This window comes from Equus caballus, chromosome 7 (genome assembly GCF_041296265.1).
Source record: "Equus caballus isolate H_3958 breed thoroughbred chromosome 7, TB-T2T, whole genome shotgun sequence".
Lineage (NCBI taxonomy): Eukaryota > Metazoa > Chordata > Mammalia > Perissodactyla > Equidae > Equus > Equus caballus.
In genome coordinates this window covers 37,804,747-37,823,594 of record NC_091690.1, presented here as the reverse complement: position 1 = coordinate 37,823,594, position 18,848 = coordinate 37,804,747, and the positions used below count along the sequence as shown (strand labels likewise).

General features: G+C 44.3%; 1 long non-coding RNA gene across 1 annotated transcript in view; it reads left to right on the top strand.

Annotated features, from left to right (window-relative positions):
* The window catches only part of LOC111774258 (uncharacterized), a 63,491-nt gene extending 46,490 nt beyond the window's left edge, over window positions 1-17,001 (top strand). Inside the window, exon 7 of the long non-coding RNA XR_011440560.1 lies at window positions 16,742-17,001. This is a non-coding gene — a long non-coding RNA (uncharacterized lncRNA). The remainder of the gene's footprint in view (window positions 1-16,741) is intronic.
* Window positions 17,002-18,848: the final 1,847 nt, after the last annotated feature.

Genomic DNA, 18,848 nt, shown 5'->3' with positions numbered 1-18,848 from the left:
TGTTCCCGAACAATAAAACCCAGCAGATTACAGCGGCTGCAATCAGGCGCAGGAGCCGAGCCCGCTGCTGCCTCAGCAGAGCCGCGGAAAGCGCTCTATCCGCTGCAGGGCTGGGCAGGCCTCGCTGGAAAGCAAAGGGCAGAGGCAATACATAGATAATTAAAAACCTACTGCTGACGGGCCAGCCAGGTGGCCACAGGTGGCTTCAGGGTAGACCAGCAACGGCTCAGAACGGTCAGCAACCCTTCTCTCCTGCCCTGCCGGCTACAGCTGAGGGAGAAAAGAGGCCTGGGAGACAGGCAGGTGACTCCTCAGAGAGGAATCCGGCTCCAGCCTGGGACTCTGGCCCCATGGTCCCCGGAAGACCTGACCCAGCCCCCATATCTCTGTGTCACGTCTACGCCAGCCACACCTGCTTCACCAGGCCTCTTCCTGCCTCAGGGCCTTTGCACTGGCTGTGCACGCAACTCTCTTCCCCAGTATCTACACTGCTCCCTCCATTTGGGTCTGTGTGACTCTGTCTCTCACAAGCCCTATCTAGCATGTCGTCAAGTTCTGTTGGCTCTACTTTTAAGCTACATGCAGTACCCAGCTGTTTCATGTCCCCTGCATTGCCACCCTCCCAGCAGAAGCCACCTCACGTCTCAGTGGAGTTCTGCACTGGCTTCCTCTCACCTCTCCCACTCTGCCCTGGCACTCCTGCTGGCTATTTGCCTCCCAGGAGAGCCAGAGTGGACAGACTGTGGTTCTCATCCTCCCTCATCTTCCTCGAGTCTTTTCCCAAATGTCACTTCTGCAATCCAGCCTCTTCTGACCATGCTGTATGAAGGAGCAACCCGCCTCTCTGCCGCACTCCTCCCCAGCCCACCCATCCTTATTGCTCCCCCTGTTGTGCTCCCTGGTGCTTACATCATTATTTCCCATGCTTTTTGTTTCCTGTCTCTCTTCCCTCACCAGGTCATCAGCTCTACCAGGGCAGGGACCTCTGTCTTCAAGAGCCTGGTGACACAGCACAGGTGCTCTGTACTGGACAGAGCATTGCTGCATTGGAAGGCTGGCCCCTGCTCACCCTCAGGTCACTGCCAGAATGCTGCTTCCTTAGGGCCCGTCCCAGTAGAGTAGGCTCCTACTGCTCTCCAGTGCTCTCCATCAGGACCCTTCTTCAGAGCTTATTGTCACAGCCTGTAAATACATATTTACTTGTGTACTCACTTTTTTATTGTCTGTGTCCCCCCACAGTAGCCTCACCCAGTGTGTTTGCTTTACTCTCTGTGGTGTTCCTGCTACCTGGCACAGGCCTACAGAGGGTGCATGCTTAATATTGGTTGAATAAATGTGAAACACTTTTTATGTGTGTTCTTTGGTGCACACAGCAATCCTGTGAAATAAGTATTATTATAATACCTATTTGTTTTGGAGGAAGAAACCTGAGGCTCAGGTTTGAGTGACCCATAGACACAGAGTTAGGTGGGGAGCCAACCTTAAAGCCAGGTGTGTTTGAGTGTGTGTCTGTGTGTGTGTGAGCGTGTGGGGGTCTGTGTTCTTTCTTCAGTATTGCACTGTGCAAGCAGCTGCCTGCCCTGTACGCAGGGCTGTCCATGCTGCCTTCTCTTGTTCCCCTTTCACATTCAGTGCAGCCATACGAGACTCCTCCACCATTTACGATTCCTGATTCTCAGGAAACCTGCTCTGGGGGCCCCAATGCGCAGCATCCACTGTGAGGTCCCGTGACTGCCAGGCCTACAAAATCCGTGGCTTCTGAGGGAACAAAGGACCCAAAGTCCTGCTTCTTTGGACGCAGAGCACACGGCCTTGGGAGATTTTGAATGCTGCGCGGCGCCTGCGGCCACCCGAGCCGCCTCCAGCTGTAGGACCCGTCCTGTCCAGATCCCTCCACCACGCGGGAGCCGGCTGCGCTGGCCTGGCTCGGGAGCGCGCGAGCAGCCGTGGGCCCAGCGGGCGGGGCCAGCATCCCCGTTCCTTGCCACCCATACAGGTGTCACGCTCACATCTGTACCCCGCAAGGAACACACTGGCCTTTTCTGCGGGAAGGGAGACGGGGAGGAGGAAGCAAAACAGAGAGCTCTTTAAAAGCAGGTGAGGAGAAGCAGGGCTGCCCTCCGAGTGCGCGGAGAGAGCCCAGAGGCGCTGAGGAGGGACGCGGGGCCGAGCTGCAGACGCCGCGCGCTGGCTCGGCCAGCTTGGCTCGGGCTGGCCTCCTGGGGGGCAGTGACGGTGCCCTTGCGCCTCAGGTGAACGGGATAGCCGTGACCGTGGCCTTGCTGCGGCGTGACTGCCTCCCGGCAGCTGAGCAGGAGGGCTGGCCTGTGACAGGCGCCCAGCTTTGGCAGGTGTGGCAAACCCAGGAACCTGTGGGCTATTGCCCAACCTTGCTAATGCGCGGCCTGATTCACGGAAGCTGGCGGCTTATCTTATGTGTCCCCGGGCAGGCAGGGTGAGAGTAAAATGGCAAATTAAATAGACTCATTTTTGAAAATTATTATCTAGGAAGCTTTTCCACCCCGTTCAGTATTGGACATGACCATTATGACCCATTTGACAAGAGCTCCTTTCCTCTCCCTAGCTAAGCGCACCTTTGCCTCACTGGTAGACACACTGCTCATCAGCAAGGCTACAGAGGGCCAAGCCCGGGTCCGGGCGGCTGCACGGTGGCTGGGAAGGAGTGAGGTGCAAGCCTTTGAGTGGGGCGGGGACTCAGGAGCTGTGAGCACAGCCCAGCTTATTCGTGATTGCTTCCCAGCTTGGCTCACACACATACACACACAAGCACACTTCGTTGGCAATAGGCAATCCCTAAAGCAGCCCATTCAAAGCTGTTGCTATTCTATCAAATAAATATAGATCTATAAATAGACCTCACATTTTGCTTCCATACTGACAAGTGTGCAGAGATGATTTCACGAACAAGCTCAACGTCGGCGAGCTCCGCGTGTCTGCCCGGATGTGCGGGCGCCCCCTGGAGGGTGGGCTTTCCGGCAGATTATGGAGAGTTTACGATTGTGTTGGGATTGTTTCTTTGCCTTCACTGGCTTTTGGCTTCATTGTTTTGGATGAACTATTAATCTGTATCATTTTATTAAACTCTTCCCAGAGAGATACTAATACCAACTGGCATCTACTGGGGGAGAGAGAGACAGAAAAGAAAGAGGGAAAGAGAGAGAGGGGAAGGGAAGAGACAGAGGGAGGGAGTGAGAAAGGAAGGAAGAAGGTAAGAAAAAAAGAAAGGAAGGAAGGAAGGAAGAAAAAAGAGAGAAAGAAAAAAGAAAGAAGGCAGGCAGAAGAAAACAAGTCTTGTGTCTCTCGCGGGGTGCCCATGCCTTGGCTGTGTTCAGGAGAAGCCCACAAACAGTAACAAGGCCATCGGGGCTCCTGCTCCTGGTGGAGGAGGTTGTAGTTCATCGAGCCAGGCCTCTGTCAGCCTTGCTCTGTTGGCTCTTCTCATCCTCACCTGCCTACACCTGTGCTTACAGGTGGGTCCCAGGGTCCATCTCCATTCTGAGCCAGTCCTGACAATGGCACCAAGTATGCCATGATGTTGGCTCCATCACCCATTTTAAGACAACATTAAGTCTAAAGGCCAAAAGCACGTGCCATGTGAGGCCAGTAGACACATGCCACAGATGAACCCACTGTGCTCTGTAATCTCAGTGTCACACATTCCCCCACCTGTTTTGCCAACTGCTTCTTGGTACCAAGAACTTGCCTTGATCTTTTGCCTAATCCTTAAGTCAGTTGTACAGACTGAAGGCCTGTCCTAGAGACAGAAGGCCTCCTAGGCTTTCTCTTCCCCTGGGGGACACTTCATGTGCCCTGTGCAGCTACATGTGCCCTGGGCCCCTGAGTGGGTCTTGTACATGTGGTCAGATGTCTCAGCTCCCAGCCCTGCTGGCGATGATTGCTTTGCCCAGTTCTGCCCCTTCACCCACCTCCAGCACTGAGCTGCACGGGTTGCCTGACCGCCTTGCTGCTGGGCAGAGCCAGCCCCGGGCCCTGGGCAGTTTTCCAGACTGCATCACACCAGGTGTGGCCTCCTCCTCCTTTTTCTGCCATCGGCCTTGATTGCAAGGCCCAGTGGTTTTTGCACCAATGCCTGTTCACGTCAGGGCAGCCTGCAACTCACAGGTGCGAAGACAGACAGGGTCAGCGAGGGGAAACGTCTTGACAAGGACCCTTGGTTAGTTGAAAGCATAGTCTAGACAGTACCTACTGAGTCTTTAGATTTGTGTGTCTGTGAGTTTTCCACCTGGACCAACGAACTCCTACATCTGTGCCACATGAACAAGCGGGAGCCCTGAGAATACTCAGACATAGCACACAACCGGGCAAACCACACGGTCAGATACCAGCCACCCCACACTCCGCTCCACAAGTGGCTGTCCTGCCACCCCAGTAGGAGACACATACCCGTCTCTGCACACAGCACACCGGCCTGCAGCTGCAGGTGGTGATTTGCATGGGGTAGTGCAACCTCTCCCATGAGGTTTTGCCTATCGAAGTTTCTTTTCTGCTCTTGTGAGATGAGCAGCCTCTTTAAAAGGAAAGAAAAACAAGACACCGGTAACTCTCTGCTGGGACTCGGGCCTTAAGGTGTTTCAAAGCCTCCAGTGGCTATTTCTGGCCCCATTGTCGTCGGGGTCTGAGAGGAAGGCCTGATGGCAATTCTTTGCTTTAAAGGCAGAAACAGAACATTGTTTCTCCCGGCTTTGATTTAATGGCCAAAAACAGTTATAGGAAACTGTTCAGCAGATGTTTTATGAAACTCAGAAAAGATCGGGTCTTTTAGAAAGGCTATTTTTAGACAAATGCTTCCTCCTATTGGGGGTTTATGCTCACAAAAGGGACAGAAAAAGGGAGAGAGCAGGAGAGAGGCTCGGAGGGAGCTTTGAACATTTTGATGATCACGTTTTACTTTTCCTTCCACTTTCAGCATTAAATGTACCTGGGGATCTACAGCGGGCGGGGGTGTAGAGGTGGCTCCAGGCCGGAGGGGCTCATTTCACAGTTTCTTTTCTAAAATGAAGGTTTTCTGGGTGTGAGGAAAATCTGTATTTTTCATGATTCTCCGTCTCCTGCTTGAAGCTGAAGTGGTTTGGAGGCGCTTTTTCCCTGGCACACTTCATTCTCTGGCCTCCCTTTGCCTGAATCAGCCTTTCCTCCTCTCGCCCCGTACCTGCCCTCCTCTCCTCTGCCTCTTTTACCTCTGTCATTCTAAGCCCTCGTTGACACTCAGATCAGGCACTTCCTCCCCCAGGAAGCCTTTCCTGAACCCTCTAGAATGAACTGTTGTTCCTCCTGTATAATCTGCTGGCAGTATATCAAATGCTGCATTTGCTGCCTTTCTTTACAATCTATTTATGTTTCTGGCTCCTTCCTTAGGCTGTAAACTCAATGAGGTTGGAGGACTCTGTGTTAATTATCTTTTTAGGCTCATCATTTAGCACTGTTTAGTCCAAAAACCCACACAGAACAAATGTTTATTGAGTGAATGGATCAATGGAAGGATAAAAGGAGTGAGCGAATTAGGGAATTTTGTCTAGTTGAAAAGGTTTTCCTTCACCTACAGGAGCAGAGATTAATCTTTTTTTGTGTGTCTGCCGTTTAAATCAAACCCAAATCCACTACTACTATAGTAGAACAGAATAATTACTATACTTTGAGATGGTTATTCCTATTTCCATAAAACCGAGGCTTTGAGACAATAAGTTGAAGAGCTAATGTGAGAGCGTTCAGATTCAAGTATTTAATTCTGTATCTTTTTGTTATGTCCACTCTACCAGGGAGAGTGGGGCAGAGCGTTTAGAAAGCATCGGGAGCTCAGCTAAGATCCCCTGGTAAGGAAGAGGGCACAGAACAGGGAGGCGGGGAAACTCAAAGCAACTTTTCCCCCTTTGCTGCTTTTCCTGGGGCCACATCCAGCTCGAACAAGAGGACAAGTATGGCTACCCCAGATGAAGACGGACAAATGAGCTTCCATGTTCTCACTTGTCCTGCAGCTTCTGGCCAATGTCTCAAATTCTGGTGAACAGAACAAAAGCCAATTATCTCTAACTTTCTGGAAAGTCCTGGAACTCAGTTCAGGAAAATTGAGGTTCTCACTTCATCTGACCCCTCATTCACCATGGTCTCCCCAGTTTCTTAAACCCTCCTTGAGCACTTTCCAGAGAGCACTTTTAATTGACTGATGTTAGGTAAGTTCTGATATCTAGGAAAAGAATTATCATGGCTTGTGTGAGGGCCAGTGGCCACATCACGTCATATAAACGTGTTTCTTTATTATTAAGGACCATTATCTTCTTAGGTCCTAAAAACTGAGTTTTATCCTTACTCTCGTTTTGCAGATGAGGAAACCCAAATGGTTAGAGAGGTTATGTGAACTTGCACAGAGTCACCCAGTGGGTAGTGAAATGTTGGAATTCAAGCTCAGGCTTGGGGGACACCCCAGGACAAGCTCTGAAAGCCTTCGCTATTGGTTTCAATCTCCCGGTGGTTTTTGACGGAGGTCCCTGTGAAGCTCTCTCTCAGTGGAACATTCGTTTCCAATCTTTGCACACTCTCTCAGACAACCTCTCTCTTTTTAACTCTTCCCGAAGTTCTCTGCTCTTTTCTAGGACAATTCGTGGCATTTCTTATTCTATTAGATTCTATAGACAAAGACAGAATCATCCACTGTTAAGGTAGAGTAGCCTCAAAGTGGAAGAAATGCCAAAAGACATGAAATGTCAATGGCTTTGAGTGGTGCTTTTCTAGAAATGGGAACAACAGCACATGAGAGCTAGCAAAATTTTCTCCAGTGGAGGTGGCTTTTGCCCAGGGAATTACCAACCTGATTTATTTCCCTCCTACTTATTTGCTATTTGCTATTAATTGAGCCATTGTACAGAGCTCAGCAAGTATTTGTTGAGGACTTCCATACCAGTCAGGCCTGGCTAGGTTATGCTGTGGTGACAAGTGCCAAACCTCACGGGCTTGAAGCAACATTTTTTTACTCTTGCTACACGAACGTCGTGGGTTGGCAGGGGGCTTTGTTCCACCGTGTCTGAGTCACTCTGGGCCCCCGGCTGATCAGCAGCTGTCACCTGACACGTGCCAGAGAGAAAAACAAAATGGTTGAAACTATTTATGGGTTCTCCAAGCTTCTGCCAGAAGTGTTCTAATTTCATCAGCGAAAGCGAATCCTGAGGCCCCTCCCAATTTTAAGGGTGCCGGGAAGTAGGAGTCTACCACATGCTCAGACTGGAGGAGATCTGCAATATTTGGGGAACAAATGTGATGTGCTTGATATTAGGCTAGGTCTTGTTGAACAAACGAAATGAACAGGAGTCCTGATCCTGCCCTCAGGAGCTTTCCTGTAGTTGGTGAACCAGCACCTACCACACGTCAAATGTTTGAGGAACGTTATGCACTGATATAAAATAGTGTATCCTGCAAACCACAAAGGAAGGAATAGTAGGATTTCAGATACAGTGTTTCAAGCCCTGCGGAGGCAAATTAGGAGAATCTGATCTGCAAAAATTTCCCTAGATAGTGTGATGTTCAAATAGAAAGAGCAATTATACAAATTTTGGCGATAAAAGGATTCTCAGAGATGATCAGATTTACTTTCCATAACTCTTCCCTCATCTAACCCTTTACAAGCCTCCACTAAAAATTCAGATCATCTTATTCCTTGTTCCCCTGATAAACTACGAGCTCTAAGAACAGATCTTACTTTATCTTTTATTTTCATTTCTTATCAAATATCTGGAACACAGACAGGCTTATTACATGTTGTTTGGATGAGTTAATCCTGTTGAGCCCATTTTGTGGCAGGTTTCTTAGAAGAAAGAGAGTTTGAAGACCACCCGTGGAGGGTCCTCAGAGCATCAGCTGGGCTCAGAGGACTCTTTTCTCAGTGAAGGGTCTCAGCATTTCTGTTCTCTCCCCAGCAGACAAGCTCGCTCTCCCTCAGCCCCATGGCGCACCTTCTGTTCCTTGGGCATCTTATCTACACCTCTTGGCTTGGCCATCCCAGGAAGAAGACAGCATGGTTGTCTACAACAATTGTTTAGAACAAATATACTTCCCCTGCTCAGATCAGTCAGCATGGCCAAGAACCCTAAAAGCACTGAGATTTGAACACTGGGGTGCTATGGGGATCCTCTAAGCCACCACTGTTGTTTCCTTTGCAGAAACTGGGGTTTGGAGGGCTTGGGAGACCCTCCCTCCTGGTCCTTCCTAGGATTCACTGGGAGATCCAGACTGGAGTCCAGGTCTTTTAACTCACATTTCACTGCTCTTTATACTGTATGTTTATAGATCATATTTCTGTTTAGATATGTTGATAAACTTTACAATGATACCTAAGACCTTATATTTTCCTTTTATATCAAGATGATGTTTAAAGCAATGCAGGAAAGACTAAAGGAAATGAAAATAACACGGTTTACCTGCAAGGAGAAGAACAATCCTACGCCTGACATGAACGTGAGGTTTCATAGAAAACCTCTGCTCACCAGGAAAACGTTACCTACGTGAGTGACATCAGTGCTGCACAGAGTGGATCTTGAAATCCTGGACAAGGCAGACCATCTCTTTAGGACGGCATGAAGGGGCAAGCTCTGATGCTCATTAGAGTTTGTCATAGTTTTGTGGAAAAGAGAGATTTGAAACCAGATTTGACTCAAATCCCAACTGTATCTGATTTCTGAGCTTCAGTTTTGTTATCTGTAAAATAGGTTAATAATCTTGCCTGCCTAATTTATACGGATGTCCCACACATCAAATAAGACAATGAGAGTGAAGGTGTTAGATGAGCTGCACACAAATATTAGTTGTTCCCAGACCCCGATTCCTGGGAGGTGGCACTCAGATTATTTCCTCTCTTGAGCTGAAGGCAGGGGTGGAAAGAAAGTGGAGTTATCCCAGGTCATTGACCGTGACCAAGCTTCCTAGTACATCCATCATTGAGAGTTTTAATATGAAAGAGGCTAAAAAGAGAAAGTGGCAGAGGAATAATGGAAGACACCGTAAGGGTCAGTTAAGGACGAAAGAGGGTGGGAAAGGAAAACAACAACCTCTCAGATGTGGGGGTAGAGGTAAAATTATCTGATGAATAACAGCAATGATACCGTCTCTCACTTCTCTTCTCTGAACGCACTGGCTCTCCAAAAATAAACCAAGGGCAGAAAGACAGTATAACATTGTGATCAAGAATATGGGCTTAGGAATCAGACTAATCTGAATTTGAATTCAGATTTACTTGTATGTGATCTTCGGCAAATTATTTAGCTTCATTTTTTCTTTCAGCAAAATGGGAGTAATAATAATACCACCTCCCTTAAGAATTGTTAAATGGGATAATGCCTGTCAAATCAGCTCAGTGCCGGAGGAGTAGAAAATATGCAGTAAGTGTTTATACTTTCTCCTTCCGCTCCTCCCTTATAAAGTTAGACTCCTTTTCAATCAGTCTTACTTAATTAATTAAAATTTTATTGAACGTTTCTTAAGTGTTGGCCACAATCGAAGGCATGAGACAATTAATTTACCCATAAAGAGCTCAGTGAATTAGCTCCAATTTAAGAATTTCATAGGGTGATATAATTTTCTTTCTTTCTGGTGGTCCTATGGAATATGAAAGCAGGAATCTGCAGTATTCTCAAGGTCCTATTAGGGTTGTCAATGCTGCACACTTCAGCTCCCTGATGGTAGATGAGGTTTCAACACAGCCTTGTATGGAAGTGCAAGCTTTGCTTCCAGAAATCCTCCACTGCATTGTTCGAACTGGTATCATAATTAACCAAGATGAGACTTTATTTCCTGTTTTTTGAAGCCATGTTTGCTGTAACCTAGGATAAATAAACCCTGAAGCAGTCGTTAGACCAGGAAGCCTTTTTAGGGCCTATATCCTGTCCTGGCCACGGAGATTGGATCAGATGAGCTAATGGGTCTTTCCATGGCTAACTGCTATGACAGCTACCATGTTAATAATGGCAGGAGCATCAAAACGGCAAGCTGTCAAGGGAGAGAAGGCGTGAATTTTAGTTTCCATCAGCACAGGAAAATGAGCTATCAAGGCAGCCATGTTGATTTTGTTCATGTAGGAATTAAAATTAGAACAGGAGATATTTGAACTCACCTGTTTTAGGATGTGTAGCAGACACGTGACCAGAGGAAATAAGTAACAAAAACCAAAACAGAACATAATGATAATATAAAAATAAACCCATTTGGAATTATGTTTTAGATCTGGAGGGAAAATGTGCAGTTGGACCCCTCCACTGTGTTTGTGGCGGGGCTTCAATGAGCTAGAAGATCTGAATGGCAGTGAGGCGTCATTGAGCTTCTGTCAAAAGGAGAGAGTCATAGCCTGGGGAGGACACGTGAGATCTCCTCCTCTAGCTCTGCGTAGGGAAGACAGGCCTCAAATCTCTCCCACTCTAGCAAAGTTCCCCTGAGCCTTAACTTCCAGCCAAGTGGCTAGCATTTCTGCTGTCAAGCATTTGTCTGCTGGTCAGATAATGACATCTACTGGTAATGTGGTTTGGGGAAAAGAACAGAAAAGAAGGCCAAGGAATAGAATGTAGTCTTATCTGTGCAAATTGGCTAGGATCCCAATCAAATCTGAGCTTCGATTCCATTATTTATTAAATGCAGAAAATACAACTTGCCCCACAGATTTATCTGGAGGACAAATGAGTTAAACGTGCAAGCATTTTGAACTTAGATAGGTATCTACACATGTATCATGTGATACATACAAAATGATTTGCCTTCCTGTCTTTCAATCCCACGGTCTTGTCTCCACTCAAATTTTTTACTTGCTTGGACTGTAGAATTTTCTGGCTGCTTTCTCAAGCTACATTTTGGCTGCAGGGTGACTGGAAGGCAGGTTTGGCGTTCAGAGAGAGTATCTAGCCTGTGGATGTGGGTGGCATATAACAGAGCCAGGAGACTGATTACTCTTGTTGGCTCCCTTCCTCTGTTCCCTGGTCCCTTCATGGGAGCATTTTCTCACCTCCTCTCCAGTTTTTTGAGGGGTGCGTAGGCAATGCATAAAGTTTTCTCCTTTCATAAGCTTGACCACAGGAGATCCAGCTGTGTGGTCACCCTTTCTTACTCTTTCTGGCCCGGTGGGAGGAGAATGGGCGTTGGGCACATTTTAAAGCCATTTCTATAAAATTGATGCTGCAAGTCAATGAGAAGCCTGAACTCAGCTTTCCAGGCAGGGTTTGCCACAGAACAAAGATCTAATTCATACTAACTCATTGACCGCCTTATTTGTAATTTCCCCCTTAATATTATAAATGCAGGCAACCAGGAATGCAGACTTCCCCAATGAGGAGTCACACAAATCATTTTTGTTTTCCATTTTCTGTATATTTCCTGTCCACCCCCATCTCCAACCCAATGCACCCATGGAAACCCCATCGCTCTTGGGAGAGGAACTGGAGGGCCCTTTGTTTAGAAGATAGGAGAGCCATGCATGGGGGGAGAGAGAGGAGTTTTCAAGGTACCTTCCACTGTCCTCTAAGAACCCAATGCAATAAAACGGATGGATACCCAGAGTCTGTTGACAAATGCCTAAAATCCAGGTCTTTGAGATAGGAGGATGACGCTGGCTGCAGGTCTCTGTGAAGAGAGCTTCCCATTCACCACCCGGCCCCACCTGCGTGTTTTCGAGGTGTGCTGTGAGCTGTGTGGGTGGCTGGCTGCAGAGTGCTCAGTAAGTCAGTAGCTTCCTCAGAAGATCTTCATGCAGAAATTTGATTCTGCCGCAGGGAACATTGGAGCTGTTGTCTTAGAAACCATACTGAGTAATTTAAACAACATTTGGCACATTCATTTGCATGCTGAAAATTCATAAGAACTGCCCTGCTCTTTTCCACAATTCCTGGTTCATATAGTCTGAAAACAACTCCTGGCAGAGCTTCCAATAGCTTAGGATTTGAACTTCTCATCTCCTTGAGACACTGAATAAAGGACTAAAATATTACGGACAAAAACCCATTGAATGATGGGAAGATGGAAGCACAGAAATTTGCTGAAAGATTTGTTTACGATTACTATTTCTTTTGATTCCAAATTCTGTAGTCTTACCAAAGGTCTTCGTAGCCTCCTTGTAAACCAAATCAGAAAAATAAAGCCCAATTTTTTTGTTTTGAGGAAGATTAGCCCTGAGCTAACTACTGCCAGTCCTCCTCTTTTTGCTGAGGAAGCCTGGCCCTGAGCTCACATCCGTGCCCATCTTCCTCTACTTTCTATGTGGGATGCCTGCCACAGCATGGCGTGCCAAGCGGTGCCATGTCCGCACCCGGGATCCGAACCGGTGAACCCTGGACCGCCGAGAAGTGGAACATGCGAACTTAACCTCTGCGCCACCAGGCCGGCCCAGCCCAATTTTCATTTTTAGAATTTTCTTGGTCAGGTTTATCTCATCCTGATATACCAAATGTCATGAGAGAACGGGTTACAGGCCAGCACTTTCCAACACAAATGGTCTTCTCTTCTAAAAAGCAGAGATTTTCTTTAAGTATAAAAATTATATACTCGTGATAATGAAAAGTCAAACAGAACAGAATATTATGAAATGAAATGTGAAAGTCGACATTCCCATCCCACAGCCAGTAACACTCCTAAGAGGTAACGACTTAAATTATTTTTAGTTTTAGTTTTTGGTAGTTAATTCAGTATTATATATGATGCCCTTCTACTGCTATTTCTTTAAACCATACAAATTGACCATCAATATGAAGCATAAAATATGTAGCTCACTTACACTACACCCAACCCCATCAGTTTCCCAATCTTTAAATGATTTTGGCTATCATTATAATTTTGAATAATACAGCTCAATTTTTATTTCTTGATTCATCGTCTTTAGACAACATCTCTGATCTCGTGCCATGTGAAATGAGGAAATGAGCCCTCCCACATTTCTCTCCACCTTTTTAGGTACTCTCCACCTCCTAATGTCATCACACTACAGTGTTTGGATTCAATTTTGTAACCATAGTTAAGTCGTTCATGCTTTGTCTATAGATTGATTTTAAAAAATTGAAAGCTCGTTTGTATTGAGATGATTATGTGTTCATATTGGGAGGGTTCAGCACAGAATCAAGTTGTGCAATTAGACTTTATACAACGAGGTATAATTCTATGTCACTAAATCTGTGTGCCAATGGAAAATATTCTGTTTTAAGATCAAATGAATTCTCTTTCTTACATTCCATGAGTTGGTTAAAATCAAATCATATTCTCTTTTTATCATGTAACTTTCTCACAGAGCTTTTTGTCTTTCCTGATGTTTCTGATTGCTTTCCTTTTTTCTGTTAATGAAAGCAGTTTATGTTTTCACCTTTCATCTAACTTTTTAATAATTATACATTACAAGGGACGCTGCCTTCTTTTAAAGACTTTCTCCTGTCCTGTGTTACTGTTTATACCTCCTGCACATCTGGCTCCTAGATAAGGACCGCTATTTCTTGGATCTTATTTTCTCCTCTTTCTTTGTTTCTATTGCTAAAGTACATCTTATTTCTTCAGAAAGACTTCATGGAATGTAATCTTTCACATTCTTTGTATGCCTGAAACTGTTTTTATTTTGTTATTGTACTTGATTGATAGTTTAGGTATAGAAATTTAGGTTCACAATACCTTTTTCTTCAACATCTTTTAGGCGTGACAATTATCCGTTAGCATCCAGGGCTGCTAATTTGAAGCCTGACGCCAATCTTATCCTCATTCTTTTTAAGATAACTTGCCACCTTCTTTCTAAAAGCTGCTTTGTCTTCTCTTATCCTTGGGTGGAACTTCACCTTTACGACTGGTGACTTTCTTTAGCTCTCAAAATTTTCTCCTGATATTTTCTCCCCTTTATTTATAATCTGTCATGTCTTTGGGGAAACCTCATGAGGTGAATGTTGGACATCCTGGATTGATCGTCTGTGTGTCTTAACTTACCTTATTTGATATTTTTATCTCTTTACAATTTTGCCCTTTGTTCCAAGAGACTTCTCTGACTTTTGTCAGGCATGTTATTGCATTTTTATCAGGCAATCCTATTTGTTTAAAATTTTCAACAGTTCGTTCATTCATTCTTCGTTCACTTGTTTAGTAAATGCTTTTTGAGTTCTTGTTACATGCCCAGCATTCTTCTATGGGATACGGCATTGAACAAAAGCTACAGAACGTCTTTCCCTTTGATGAGAGAGGAGGCCAATGATAAACAAATGAACGAGTAGATACGTAGTATGTGAGATGGTGAGCACTCTGGAGGAAATAAAGCAGAGGAAGGTGGCTAGGGAGACCTGAAGGTGGGAATGGTTGATTTTATTTTATATAGGATAGTCAGGCAGGACTGCACTATCAGTTAACATCTTCATGTGACATGTATGAAGTGAGAGAAGGAACTATGTAGCAATGTAGCAGGAAGAGCAAGTGCACAGGCCCTGAGGTAGGAGCTTCCTTGCTCCCTGATCCTTTTCCTCAGTAGCCCAAAAAGTCATTTGGGGAGATTCTTAACTATATCTAAGATTTTAAGGTACTCATGTTTTGTTGCATTAGAGGCTGTCACAGGATCCATTTGCAACTAACCTTCTAGGCTCTAAAATAAATTAAAACCTAGGCATATTTCAACCAAATAAAACTATACTGAGCAGGTCCTAAAGGCCAGGCACCAAGTGAGATGCTGGAGATACAAAGATAAATACATCATCGTCCTTACCCTGATTGTAAACAAATAACTAAGGCATAAGGCAGCAAATACTTACTGGGTTTATGTATAAGGTGATTGGGGATGTGATTACCTGATCAAAGTGATGCTGATGATGAGAGGGTAAAGTCAGACGGGGAAGATTCAGAGAGGAGACGAGGTGAAGACTGAATAATATTTTGCTATGTGGGCAGGGTGAGGGAGGGCATTCCAAACAGTACTAACCACACACAACACCCAACCGCAAACAAACTTCCCATCAAGAATTTTTATTCAACTCAAGCTAGTTCCTGGAGGTCTGAGAGTAGCACATTAACTTAATATTTCCCCTTAAGAAAGAGTCTAAGAAAGGAAGGAGTTATAAGGCAGCAGAGCCAGAAGAAGACTCTCTGCAAATGGTCATTACCACATGGCTTTCCTCTGATTTTTAAAATATGGATTGCCAAGTTTGTGTGGCCTTGGATCTGAGGAGGCATATGGGACAGCGAAGCCAAAACTGGATTAAACGTCAGGAGTTTGTGTCTAACACTGGGGGGTTAGCTTGGGTCAGATTACTCTTCTAGAGTTATGCCTACACGAGCTTGAAATGATTAATTACATAACATTTCAAGTGTTGGAATATTGTTCCTCTGTTGTAGCAAAGCTCACCTTCCTATAACTTCTATCACCTAGGTCTAGTTTGATGCTTTTGAAATAAAGCACTTCCTCTTCTACATTATAGCCTTTTACGTATTTAAAAATAGGAGTAAAGATCATCATAATAGTGGATTCACAGATTCTTAGAGCTGGATGGAACCTCAGCTGTCATCTGGTCCAATGCAAGAAACTTCTCTACAGCATCCCTGCTGGTTGGTCCTATAGCTCTGTTTCAGCGTATCCAGTGCTTTTCCAGCCACTCATTTCTTTTTTGAATGGCTCCAAATGTTCAAAAGCTCTCTAAATGTTCAAAAGCACTTCATCATTTTGATCTGAAATTTGCTTCCCTGTAATGTTTATCTACTGATCCAAGTTCTGTGACACTTGTCTATTATGAGGCAATTTCAGTCCAACAGTGAAATATTATAATAGACTGCTGCAATGAGACAAGGCAGGATTCATCTGAGCTATGATAAACAAAATCTCCAATCCCGTTCACATGCAAAGCATTTTACTTTCAAAGCATTTTCTCTCTCTATTATTTCATTTTTTTCAGCATCTCAGTGAGAAAAGACCTGCTAAGAGCATAGGCAACAGTAGGGAGTAGCGCCTAGTTCAATGAATATTATTGTTGTGTTTAGTAACACTGACAAGGGTGGAGAGAAATAATCAAGAAGGCAATGTCTCAGAAGATGCTCAGAGATGTGATGCCATCATTCTTTAGAATCCTGCTTGCTGATATGTGGGGATATCAGCACCTCCTGAGATAATGAAATGTGCCAGGGCTATTCCTCACTCCCCTTCTATTTCACACCAGAATCACAAGTCTCTGGGGTCAATGGAATTCATGATAAAAGCAAAACATCAGAAGCTTCTTCTATCTTCTCTGTGGATATGCCACAGAAGACTCTGGTGAGATGTTGGCTCTTCTTGACATATGCAAATTGACAGACTCCAGAGATATGCAGAGATAAAATTCAAATCTGTACTTAATCTCTTGACTTTTGTTAGTCTTGGGCCAGTTACATGAGTAGCTTCATTAGACCTGAGGGGGCAAGGAGAGGCGAGGAAGACGGCCTTCCTTTCAGGCAATGGGCATGAAAAACACCTTAAGAACTCAGTTGTCCAAGATCGTATGTGGAAATTTCAGGAAACTTGGCAAATTTCTCTATGAACTATGGTATCAGACCTCAGGAATTCCTTTAAACTCCAAATCATGGGCAAATTGAGTCCTCCATTCATTTTCATAGGCTACAGTGGAAAAACATTGTCTCCTCCTAGCTTCTCTTTGATGTGGAATACAAAACCCTTACTAGCCCCTTTAAAAGAGGAAGAGATTAACGTTTCTGTTTCTGGTCCAAAGAAAATGAATGTGCCTTTTACATTTTCTCATAGTCTCTCTCTGGCTGGAGACTTCTTGAAGACAGAGACTTACTTGAAGCTCCAGGAGTCAATTTTCAACACGAGGGGAATGGAGCTTGGATGAGCCTGGTGGTAGGAACACACGTAGAAGTACCTGCCTTGTGTCTGGGGCTGGAAACAGACCTTGCATTTCACAGCAGGAGAGTGGTGCCGAGTTTGCAGAAGCATGGAAGAAGCCAACCACTCATCTTCTGATGAGCAGATCAAAGGCATCAAGTTTCATTGTTTCAAGGGAAAGGAAATGGAAAAATAAAAGGAAAACAAATCAAAAGATGAAGAGAAAGGGGAAATCCCTCTCATACGGAGTGGACATGGTAAGCAAAGTGGAGCAGTTAGAAACTGTGCATTCTATGATTTATGGATCAGAAGTCCTCCTCTTGGACTTTCTAGAAATAAACTACATAATCCTTTACTTCACAGATGAGAAAACCAATTCCCAGAGACCTTGCCCCAAAACATACAACTAGTTAGTAGAACTAGGAACTGAGTCAGGTCTCATGATTCTTTTCAGTACTAGAAAGGTCAGTATGAAATGAGGGCTTGGTTCTATGCTAAATTTCTAGACTTTTTAGGACTACCCGTGAGTAGACCAGGCAGCATTATAAAAAATTCTGTGGAAGACAACCATTTAATGGCATTAAAAGTAGGTTAAGATTTATAACTAAGCAAACATAGGTTGAAATACTATGTGTAATATGATCTATTTTATTTTATATAAAATAGAAAATACCTATCTACAAGGAAAGAGTGGAAAGAAATTATCCACTGAAATGTTGTCACTGACTATCTCTGGATGGGGGATTATAGATTAATATAATCTTCTGTTGTTATTTTTTTCCATATTTCCCAAATTTTAAACAATAAACATGTATTACTTTTGGATTAAAAAAGGATAATAATTATTTGGAAAAAGATATAAAAGACAGAATTGTTCTTGGACTTAAGGTTAAAGTCCTTGAATTTCAATCTTGGAAAATGATTTAAGAGGAAGAGCATAATTTCAATATAAATTCTTCACTCTCAGCTTCCATCACCTTTAACACTGATCTCTACAATCTGGACAAGTACCAGCCCTTCTGTACCTCTGACCCATAAGAGGATTTTGCCCTAGTCTAAGCAAGGAGCGACAGTGCTTTCTTTACTTTTCTCTTTTAGTTTCTTTTGGCCCTTTTTAGAAGTATCTATTATCCAAAATCCCAGAATTTCTAAAAACTCATTTTCAAAATGCCACCAAAATAAGGTAAAAAGTGCTGGACTGTATCATGTTGTGCTTTGGCCAGGGATGGGCTGTGACGCAAGTTGCAAGAGACAGTCCTAACTAGGAGTTCAATTTCCTTAAATAATGAGCCAGATTCTCTCTGGTTGCAAGCCTCTCCCTGGGAGCAAGGTCAGCATCTTTGGCTATTCCAGATGCTTTCTGGTTGCGCAAAGGTTGAGTTCAAGCCTATGCAACTTACTTAGCTGGCTCTTTAAAAAAAAATAGTGCTGTAAGTAACTGGCTTTTATGCTTATTTGGGAGTTAAAATACTGGATTGTACAACCAAAGTGTTTCTTTCCATACTCTATGCTTGTCCCATCCCAAATCAGTCCTGAGATCCCACTTCCGCACACATGTACACTGTGAAAAGTTTTCTGTGGCCAATAGCCATTGTTAAAAATGAGTGACATATTTCAGGGTTTTTTCGGACCTGAAACACTTTGAAAACAGACTAGGAGAGAAATAAACTCCAGAAGTCTAGATTTGGCCCAGCAATCACAAGTCAATTGCTTCTATTTTACTTATCCTTAAGGAAAAATAAGATGAGGGGTGTATTCAGGCAACTACTCAGATGGAAAAAGAAAAACACCCCAGAGGTAGACTGAATTACCCAGATAACAGACAAATCTGGTGTGAAGTGGTGACTCATTCTGTCTGTTTACACAGCCTGAATTTTCTGGTTAATTGTCAATTCTTCACTTCGTGCTATGTAAAAGATAAATTATTCTCCTGACAGGTTTATTTTTGTGTTGACTGGAAAAAGTTTATTCTGAAACAGCTGTGTGATGTGCATTCCAGGGACAGAGTTGGGTGCCAGAATTT